This window comes from Narcine bancroftii, chromosome 8, assembly GCF_036971445.1.
Source record: "Narcine bancroftii isolate sNarBan1 chromosome 8, sNarBan1.hap1, whole genome shotgun sequence".
Lineage (NCBI taxonomy): Eukaryota > Metazoa > Chordata > Chondrichthyes > Torpediniformes > Narcinidae > Narcine > Narcine bancroftii.
In genome coordinates, this window is record NC_091476.1 from 35,220,166 (window position 1) to 35,232,202 (window position 12,037).

The window sequence follows — 12,037 nt, forward strand, 5'->3', positions numbered from 1 at the left end:
TTGTGGCCTGTACTTCTGGTTTGCTCCGTTTTCACACCTTTCCATTCCACTGTTCTATTGTCTATCATGTCAAAATTCATGGGGGTTTTGTTCATGTTTCCAATATTTGCCAATGCAAACTTATGTTTCTGCCAATTCCATATAATAAACTGGTGAAATCTTACAACTTTATGATCAAGATCTTTTGGTGGTTTCTGAGCAATTTTTTTTGCCATAATACCAGATTTTTCCTGTTCATGAAAAGGTGGCCCAGCCTACTGTAGCCTCAAAAATCTTTACCAAGTTCTGGTTTCGACTTTGCCCACTGCAGTGCAAATGATCTTATTTTATTTTGGGTGACTGTAGCAATCTTGCCTCTGTTCACGTATCCACTCTGCAACATGATTTTACAACTCTGGCCAACAAGTGTTCCCACTTCTCATCAAATATTGCTTTTTTTTTGTATTTTTCTTAGTCTATTCTTTCTTCCTCTAATCTCTTATCAACTTCTCATGTATATAAAATTTTCTTGCAGCAGCTCACTCGTTGGTTTTCTTGGTCATTTCTATCACTTTTGCTTTAAAACTCACTTCATAGTTTCTTTATTTTGATGAAGCCTGGATATCGATCACCTCCAGCCAATGCCCAGCAGATCAATCTTCGTGATTTTTTGGGGGTCGACTTGTATGTATACAGACGCCCAACATCTCAGGCATCACAATTTTTGGGGGTTGACTGACACGCCTGATATATGTTAATACCATTAAAAGGAGGCTGAATAAAGGGGGGAGGTTGCCTTTTCTGCTGGTCGACTTGTATGCCGAAATATATGGTAGTTATTAAGACATGGTACTGCTGTGGGTCTGGCAATTGGACTGAACAACAGAAATGCGTATCAAAGGAATTCAAGAGGAAGCAAAGCCGCCTCAGTTTAAGATACTTTATTCTTACACAAGCAACCTAATCCTTCTCTTAATTTCTTCTTCCTGAAGTACAGGAACATCCCCATAATATTCATGGTCTACTGGGCAGCATTAAAAAAGGCCTCTGACATTTAACTCCCGAGAGCAGACTTCTTTTTTCAGGCACCACCAAATCTGCGTCCATAACATTCTCAATTCACTGAAAGGTGAAGAATACCACCATCAAAATCCTTGCACAGGTCATTGGTAATACTGCGATTAGCTTGCTTTGGGCTGGGAATGTTGCTCACATTGCTAGACGCTCTTTTCCTTTGTGGCAAGAGATTAAAGAATGAGCAGAGAAAAAGATGGGATTAAATGAAATCTGCAGATGCTGGGGTCAAGTGCAATTTAAAAAAAAACATGCTGGAGAAACTTGGCATGTCACTCAGCATCCATGGGAAGTAAAGGATGACCAATGTTTCGGCTGTGGACCCTTCATCAGGTATGCTGCATTTTTGGTGAGGGCACTTCCAAAGGGCTTTTGGGAGGGAGTTCCAGGATTTAGACCAGTGGTTTTCAAACTTTTTTTCCCACAAACAGTAGAAAGAAAAAGTTTGAAAACCACTGTTTAAATTGTACCTAATTGACTCGTTATATGCATGGTTTTCTAACTCCAAAGGAAATGGGCCAATGACAATTTTTCTCAAGCAAAATATTTAAATAAAAATTGGGTCTAGAACAGTGGTTCTCAACATTTGTTCCCCACTCACATACCATCTTAAGTAATCCCTTACTCATTACAGAGCACCTATGGCATTGGGATTACTTAAAGTGTTATGTCAGTGAAAAGAAAAAAGTTTGAATAATTAGACTCCGATGGAAGAATAGTGACAAATTCTCACATCTGGAGGTGCCTTACCCAATGAAGAACCCAGGCCCAACACTTTAGTTGTCTTTTACGTCCTGCGGATGTTGAGTGATGCTGATGCTTTGTGTATTGTACTCATACCCGGCACTGCAGAATTTCTTGTTTAACTTGATCCTTTGAAACTGCCTGAATTGAAGAAGATGCTAAAGCCCTGAGCACCTCCCCGTGACACTCCCACCAGTAAGGCATTTCCAGATGTGGGAATATATCACTATTCTTTCATCAACAGTGTCTCAATGCTGGAACCCTTTCCCCAAAAGCCCCCTATGAGTGTCCCTTCACTAGAAAAACTGCAGCATTTTATGAAGGTGGCTCACTGTCCCTTTCTCAAGGGAACTTCAGGATCGTCAATAAATGCTGGCCACGGCAATAAATTTTGAAAAATGAATAAGCATTAAGCATTTTGATGAGTGCCTTATTTTGGTGTTTATTTAAATATGTCTATAGGTTAAAATAGATATTTCTTTCCAAAATTTAGACATACAGCACGGTAATGGGCCCTTGCCAACCAATGGGCCTACAACACCTGATGCATTTTGATGTATTATAAGTTTATAGAACAAATTATTTTAATGCTGGAAGGAATACTTATCGAATATTTCAACTAAAAATGTACATTTGGCAGTGAATGAACATTGCTTCCAACCTTACTAATCTTAACTTATTGACATCAATAGAACTTAAATTCAGAAACAAGAGAGGCTACTATATTGTATGTGGCATTGAGTACAAATTTTAGGCTATCAACAAACTGATTTCTCTCAGGGAATGCTGCCTTGCTCCTTTAAATAAAAAGCAATTAGAATACCGTGGCAAAGTGCAATTACTATTTGTCATAGTAAAATGAAGGTGCTGAATTGAATAGCTGAAGATCCTTTAGTGACAAAACTCCGATTATACTATTTGGTGGTCAATTCCAGGATCTGAACTATTTTTTTTACAGTTAATTTGTGGATTTTGTTGTGCAGTTTTGTCATCTTCACTTTTCTGTGTCCCAGTCAACCTATTTCCTTTGATCGGGTCCTGGGTTAGAATCCCACACTATCTGTAAGGAGTTTGTGTCTGCGTGGATTTTCCCTGGGGGCTCCAGTTTCCTCCCTCCATTCCAAATGTACTGGGGTTGTACGTTAATTGGGTGTAATTGAGTGGCATGGGCTTGTGGGCTGAAATGGCCTGTTACCATGCTGTATGTCTAAGAGATTATGTGGACGTGCTTGATAGTCAGCATAGGCTCAATGAACAGAAAGACCTGTTTCTATGCAGTATGACTATTATTTGCAATCATCGCTTTTGTGCATCCAGGGATTCTCTTTCACTTCCTCGTCATTATCTGAGTATGAAACAAGCCCATTTTAAGCACAGCCACAAGTTCAAACAGAAGGTGTGTTAAAAATCATCTTCCTCTAAAAATGTTGCCACAAACTTGCCCGACAATAAACAGGTTGACAAGTTGATGAACTTTTTGCAGATTTGTTTGTAATTTGCAGTCAAATGGAATTTGTCAGTTATATTGCTCATGCTTCATTTATCAAAAGTTACAGCATCTTTTATTTTTCAGTTGTAATTTAACCCACTATCTCTTAATTAGGTACTTGTATGGATTAATTGACAGCACAAAGGTCCATAATATTAGTATGAGTGAGGTAATTTGACATCGATCCTTCCCAATTTTATGATATCATGTGAACCACATGATTTATCTCAAGCACCAGAATATCTGTGGGCAGGAATTAAGCGGCAGTGGAGTTTGACCTTTGAGCTGTAGAAGACAAGTTACAAGTACTCAAGACCCACTAAGCTAATGTGTCAAATCAGAAGGCTTTGAAGTTACAATTTTAAATGTGATTGTGAATATTCCTCATTCTGACATGGTTCAATTGATGTTTTCAGGCGCAGTTCCCTGAAGGTGATAATGGACAAAGTGTTATCTCTGCACCTGTGTGATGTTATTATCTTTTTTTTCCCCATGAATATTGTGCTGTGCCAGATTAAAATGATGTTCCTGTAATATTTGTGAGGGAGTGTTAAGGATTATCACTTTTGCCAAATCCTTGATGGTCAATAGGGAGTAATATATCTTGATGGTCCGGTAATTGTTTTAATTGATGTAGGATGTTATGATACAATCACTGGTGTGATGTTATTCTGCTGAGGTGAAAATAAAATATATCAGTCTGGAAGTTAGTTGGTGTCATTATTCCAGAGCAGAGTTAAAATAACATTAAACAATCATTAGTTATTGCTTTTGTATATAAAGATCAAAATAAAATAGTGAGCTTCATCAAAACTCATTCCAAAACAGCACAAATGGGTTTCCTTCCTTGTGCCACATGACTCTGTTTGAAGAATAGTGAATGTCAGGGGCCAAATTTATGATATTAATGGCACCTTTCCTCACAGCTCTGACCTTAGGAGGTAGCTCCTAGAAGTCACAGCATAACATAATTGCTGAATGATTGAGGTGGGGATGAGATGCAAGGAACCCAAGTGAACCTTTGAAGAACACTGAACACTGAATCTTTCTTGTTCAATGCACATTCATGGCAAGACATTGCTAGAGAGAAGTCGCAAAGAGCTGTGTCCTCCGTGATTGACTGAATCCTTGGGAGCTTCACAATGCAGATTTCCTTCAAGGTATGAATGAAGAAGTTACATTTGGCTCAAAATTAAAATAACCCATGAGTGACATGATTAGTGTAGTGGTTAGCACAATGCTGTTACAGCGCCAGTGACAGGCACTGGGCTTTGAATATCATGCTGTCTGTAAGGAGTTTGTATGTTCTCCCCGTGTCTGCGTGGGTTTCCTCTGGGTTCTCTGGCTTCTTCCCACTGTTCAAAACATACCTGGGGATGTAGGTTAATTGGGTGTAATTGGGCAGCATGGACCGAAAGGATCTGTTACCATGCTATAATATCTAATTTAATTTTAAATTAAAATCTAAATTATATATTTAGATAATTGAGAGATTTTTTTTTCCTCCTCTTTGGCCACGTAGCAAAATTTACTTGTGGCAGATCCTAGCAAAGGTAGCCCATGAGGATCTTGAGGCAAGGTTTCAGGGAGTAGTCGTCAGCCTGAATTTGATGTTGAAACTAATGCAAGCCTGTTTCAGATACTACTTATTGCCATGTAATAAAAAAGAAATGTAATGTTACACAAAATTGCCTTTAGTCTGCCACAAGTCAGACAAAGATTCGTCGTTAGCATCTGTGACTTCTGAAAACATTTAGTGAGGACCACCATGTGGAAGTGTAGCGCTCAGGGTTACAGGACTCCTGCAGGAAATATTGATTCGAGGGTGCCTCCCTGTGAAACCTGGTGCAGGAAGATTTTTTTTTCTTGGATGTCTTTGTTTTTACTTATTACTTTTTGGATGACAATGAACTCTTTTTACAGGAGTTCCGGCATTTCTGCTGAAACCACACTGATGGGATTGTGATTGGGATTTCACTGTGGGTGAGTCTGCTTGAGATTTTTGTCTTGGCAGAGAGTTGTGCAGTCCTCAACAGTCATTTTTAGTGGTGCAAAATCTGACCAGAAATTGATTTTGGGCATTACACTTATTTTAATATTAGGTTGATGAGCCTGAATAAATGAAAATCTTTGACCTAAACTTCCATATTATCTTCAGGATTGACGTTCGAGAACTTGAAAAATGTGCACCAAATTGGCTCACACCGCATTGATGTGATTGAACTTCTACAGCACTGTCACATTTCATGGTTAACAAATTACTCTCTCAATCTCAAAAAAACTTCAGCCATTCAACGTCCATATTCAATGTCTGAAATGCCTCTCACGTATTAACACTGAGGTCATGAAATTATGACTTTCTGGGTTGATGAAGAGTTAAATGTAGTTCTATAATCTCTGACTATGACAATAAGGCAAAGTTCTTGTATGTGCTTTGTAATGTGTTTACTGATCCATCATAAGTCTGTACACTTGGTTGGGTGAAGCCTTGATATATATAGTTGTATTTCGGTGGGCAGCAATGACGCCTGCAGAAAGTTTAAAAAGAAATGGCAGTGAGTGGCCAGAATTATGATTATCCATTGGCAGCCAAACAATTCATTGCCAGACAAATTGAAATAATGTAAGGGATAGGCATGCAGTTTAGGTTGGTCAGAGGTTTGGATTTGGAGTTCGCATTACTAATGATTTAGACTGGGCTCACTATGGCTGTGGAAGTGCTGGAGGTGAATCCACAGACACTCGGTAACTCTTGGGGGAGGGGGGTGGAGGAGAGGAAACTTTTTTGCTTCTCTTTCCCTGACTTAAGGAGGTGCTTCAGGCAATTTCGGCCGATGGCGAATCTGTCTGCCTCGCAGCAGGCAAAAGCAATTTCGTGTTATATGACACTGTTTTGTTACCATGAAAATAAATTGAATCTTGTCATGAATCTTGAAGTAATGCTGGATTCTTTCACTCGTCTAGGCTCAACTTAGAGATAATCGATCTACTGGAATGTATGCAAATTTCCTGGATCACTCCACATTAATTCTTTTTTTTTTAAAAGTTCTGGATTGACTTCTCCATACTCCTTGACATCTTTTTGATGCTGCTTGATCAATCTAACAATGCACTAAGTATATTGGAATGTGCTGTGGTTGATCAGGGGCAACGTCACTTTCGAATGTAATAACTGCAGATGACGGAAATCTGAAATAAAAACAGAAAATACTGGAGGCACTCAGCAGACCAAACAGCACCTGTGGAAAGAGAAACGGAAACATTTAAGTTGCAGACTCTTCACTAGAACTGGAAAGGAAATGTTCCATTTCAATCACAGAAGTTGGAGTTTGATGACTTGAGCAAAGGGGTAATCTCTGATAGAGAGAGACCAATGAGTAAATGTAGTGGTTAGGAAAACAGTAACAAGTGCATTATTCTCCTAGCAAGCCTGTGGGAAATGCCCAGCAGGTCGGGCAACACTAGTAGAAAAAGGAAAACTGAACCTAAATTATGAGAGACTGAAATGACTATTTCTCATGCAGACAGGAGGAAAAAGCAAGTTAGCTAAAGTTTGAGATTTTGCTATTGAGTCCAGAGGCAGGAAATCTGCCCAGACCGAAATAATGTTTCTCAAATTGGCCTTGCGCCAGTTGGTCAGAGAGGGATTTGATCACGATCATGCCCACTTTGCAACAGAAGGAAGAGCCACAGAATTGCTATATGTTTAGAAACAATTAAATGCTTAGTAGTTTTTCTCTAATCATTTGAATTCCTGGATAATTTTTAAATGTTATTTTAAAATTTATAGTTATTCACATTCCAACCAAGTGGTAGAAGGGACAAATATTATGTCTAATTGCAGACATGATTAGTCTTGCATGCAAATGAGGGTTTGTCCTTGAGAGCAAGGTCATTTTATGCTTCTAACGTTAAAGTTATGACCAGCATTCTGAAGAGATATGATTCTTATACATTGCAGCCATTATCCTTTATAGTTTACTGTGGATTCTTTCTCTGTCTCATGGCTAATTAGCATACCAATTGCAAATAACATTCTGTGGAAACCATTTTGTCTCTATTTAGAAGAATTTCTCATGAACAATAATTAGCCTTAATTGCTGTCCACATCAGTTGCTGATGTACAAGTAATTTTACCACCAAGGATACTAGATTTTGTTTGATTGAGATCACAACTGAAATTGCAGTGTAATTACTTACAAAATAATTACTCTTAGCTTGAATTATTTGCAGTGGGATGCAAATAAAAATTTATTATTTTTTTTTAATTTTAGAGAAAACTAGTGTACATTTTGTATTTAGAGAAGCAGAGAAATATAAATTTTCATAATTTTTTAATTGTTTTCAAATAATTTAATTTCAGCAAATTAGATGTGATGTAATGAACAAAATTTGCAGCAGGGTACCTAGATCTTGTACTTTCTTTGAGAGGATCACTCTCCTTTAGAACTTCAAAAAGAAAGAAGGAATACAGCACTCAAGAACAACTCTGATAATCCATTACTCGACTGTTCAGGTGCCCCACTGGTTTAATACCTGGCAGTTATTCAAACTCCCCATGAACTCACTGGGTTTTGTTTCCAAAGCTCCCTTTACATACAGCAGATATACAGCACGGTAACAGGTTATTTTGGCCCATGAGCCCATGCCGACCAATTACACCCAATTGACCTCCAACCTCTGATAGATTTTTTGAGTGATGGGAGGAAATCAGAGAACCCCGAGGAAACCCACACAGACTGCTATGCTAACCACACGGCTCTCAACTAACCATGTCACCCTCAAAGGAACATGGCTTTTGCTTTTGAGGTCAATAGTTTCAGCTGAAGGCTTACTCCTGAATCTCTCTGCTGCGTAATCGGCCCATACATGTTCTGATACTTCATGATCTTACTGCCATTCATCGGGTCAGAAATAGCATGCTCATCGATGGTTGTACAAGGTTCCCTGACATTCTTACATCCCAGAAAAGGATGTGTACAAGAATTTCCACACAACATTCAAACTTGACAAATAGTAAGTAACAATGATCTCCCTGAATCCATGAAACCTCTTCATTAACTAACTAAATGATTCATGTGTGTGGTGGAATGCTCTCCACTTGCATTCTTTAGTGCAGGTCCTTAACTCTCAAGTTCTAAACTATCTAGGGCAAAGCAGCCAAGTTGATTGGCACCTAATCGAATCCTTGAACATTTCTTCTCTCAAATATAAGCAACGTTTGGCTGCAGTACTGTTTACACTGCTATTACATGCCAAAACTATTTAAACAGCATTTTTAAACCAGTGTCCTTCATCACCTAGAGAGACCTAAATAAGCCACATGAAGGCATCACCATCTGGAATTTTTTTCTCAAAGCAATGCAGCATGCTGACTTTAAAACATACTGGTGGGGTTCCTTCAATGCCTTTGGACCCAAATCTTGGAATTTCATACACTGAAATTCTTGGAAGTATTTTCACAAAATACATGAGAAGCATGTCAAGAGCAATTTGGAATTCATAATAAATATTGATATACTTGAATAGTGAATACACTGTTAAATTGTGGGATTGAAGCAGCCAATTTGGATGCAGGAGACTTCTAAAATCTGCCATGTAATAATAACCAGTCATCTGAGTTAATAATGTTTTCTGAAGGAAAGCTGTTACCCAGGTCACGAGGGGGTGCACCTTTGCACTCTTCTAACAGCATCAAAAAATTTACCTGGCTGAGTACTAAAATCCTGTGCTTACCAACTGGCCAATGTATTAAAGGATACCTTCAACATTTCACTCTGACAGGACATGATACTTCACGGTTTCAAACAGGCCTCAATTGTACTAATGCCAAAGTGTGGCAACATGTCAAAATGACTACCATCCAGTTGCACTCAGACTTTGTTGAAGCATATCAGCTCTTGTCTGAGGACCAACATGGATCTATTCCAATTTTCCTACCATAGCAATGGATCTATCACAGAAACCATCTCACTTGCTCTACACTAAGCTCCGGAACACCAGGAGACCAAAGACACATGCATCAGGATGCACTCTTTTCGAATATAGTTTGTCATTCAACCCCATCATCCCTATAAAACTGATCAGCAAATTCCAACACTTAGGAATCAATGCGCCACTACGTCATTGGATCCTAGATTTCCTCACCTCCAGAACCCAAGCAGTGTGGACTGGCAAGAACTTCCCCTCCACAATCTCCATCAGAAGTAGATCACCACTGCCTGCATACTTAGCCCCTGGCTCTACTTGCTTTACATCTTTGACGGTGTGCCTCAGAATGACAATAACTGATTTTTGCAGATAATACAATGGTAGCGGGTTGTATAAAAGGGTCTGATGAGTCAGCATGCAGGAGGGAGATTAAAAACCTGGCTGAATGGGGCACTAACAACAATCTTGCACTCAATGTCACCAAAACCAAGGAGCTGATTGTGGATTTAGGAAAGGAAAAACAGAGGTGAATGACCCAGTTATCATTGGGTGTTCAAAAGTGGAGAGGGCGAGCAAAAATTAAGTTCCTAGGAGTCACAGACGTGTAGTGGAAATTGTGGTGATTCACTGCATCACAGCACGATTGGGGGTCACCAGCACACCCGAGCTGAAAACTCTGGAAAAGGTAATTAACACAGTCCAGGACATCATAGCAAAACCCTCCCCATCTACAGGGAACGCTGCCATTAGAGTGTAGCAGCAATTGTCAGGGATCCACATCATTCAGGATGTGCTCTGTTCTTGCTTCTGCCAGGAAAGAGGTACAGATGCCACAAAATTTGCACCACCAGGTTCAAGAAAATTGCTACCCGCCACCATCAGAGAACGAAACAACAAACTCAATCAGAGACTCATGTAAGGATTTCTTACTTTGCACAATATTTATTACTGGATATTTTTTTCTGTATTTTAGCCAGTTTTTTTTAGATACGTCTTTGTTTACATTTATGTATTTGAAAACATTTCTCTCTTTTGTATATATTTTCTTGAGTCAAGTTTTTCTTTGACCTACCACAGGAAAATTTATCATGAAAGTCTGCATATATTATGATTGTAGTTAAAAACACAAAAATTCTGGAGGAACTCAGAAGGTCTCGCAGAAGGCAAAGATATATAACTGATGTTTCAGGCCTGAGCCCTTCTTTGAGGTATAAGCAGGAAGGAACCTTAATAAATGAGATGGGGAGAAAGGAGAATGGGCAGGGGGAGAGCACAGACTAACAAACATAGACAGGAGCACAGGAGAGGAAAGCTGAGAATTGATCGGGAGAGGGGATGACTCTCTGAATGAAGAGATAGAGGAAAGGGGGGGGGGGAGAGAGAGAGAGAGAGTGTCAGTGGTAGAAGAAAGGAGAAATAGGGATAGAGGAAGGGAAGGGACAGGCAGCATGGTTGGCATAGCAGTTAGCGCAACGCCTTTACAGCACCAGTGATCAGGAATAGACCTGGGTTTGAAACCTGCACTGTCTGTAAGGTGTTTGTACATTCTCTCTGTGTCTGCTTGGATTTTCTCTGGGGGCCACCCTTCAAAAACGTTGTAGGGTGTTGATTAATGGGGTGTGAATTGGGCAGCACAGACACTTAGGGCCAAATTGGCCTGTTACCGTGCTGTCTGTCTAAAAAAAATAAAAGACAGAGTGCTAATGGAAACTGGGGAAGTTGATCCAATTTCCGAATGGTCTCAGTCTGGCCGTGCATGAGTCCACGGACAGACATCTTGCTATCAGAATGGAGTGGGGAACTGAAATGGGCTGCCACTGGGAGATCCCTGCTATTGCTGATCTCCTCCCTCACCTCCATTCAGAGCCCCAAACAGACCTTCCAAGTGAATCTGCATGGGTCATCCACTGAATCTGTTGCTCCTGTTGTTGTTTCCTCTACCTCAGAGAGCCTGGTCACAGATTGAGAGATTACTTTGTTCAGCTCAATAGCAGTGATCTCCCAGTGGCAACCCATTTCAAATTCCCTTCCCCATTCTCATGAGGGCATGTATGTCCATGGTCTGTTACGCTGCCAGATTGAAACCACCCTCAAATTGGAGGAACAACACCTCATATTCCATCTGGGCACCCTCCAAGCAGATGGCATTAATATTGATCTCCAGTTTCCGTTAGCCCTCCCTATCCCTATTTCTCTTTTCCTCTAGCTCTGTCTCTCTCTCTTTCCCTTCCCCATTATCTCCTTTTCTCCATCTCTGAATTCACAGAACCACCCCTCCCCTGATCAATTCTCACCTTTTCTCTCCTGTCCTTCGATCCATATCCATGTTCACCTTTTGTCTGTTGACCTGAGCTCCTCCCTTGCCCATTCATCTCTTCTCTTCCAGCCTTTTTATTTAGACAACTGCCTGCTTTTTGCACATACCCAAAAAGATGGTTATATATCTTTACACTCTACAGTCACTGTAAGACCTGCTGTGCTCCTCCAGCATTTCTGTGTTTTTACTCAGGGTTATATGTGATGTCTTCTATGTACACTGGCAATAGATCTGAACTTTGACGATTTATCACACGTACCTCATGGAGTAGAAAGATCTTACTTTAATAACACCATTGAAGGACAAATGGAACAAAAGCAGGCAATAAATGCAGAGAAAGATTCAGCCCATGCTTGTAATGTGAACCTGTTTTGGTCCAGTTGTACAAGGATCATTATAAACTACAATGCCAAAAGAACATTCTCTCTTTAAAAAGTACATTGTTTTGACGCTTGGAGGCATATTATGTTAGTTAACAAATGAATCTTTCAAGTAAAATACAG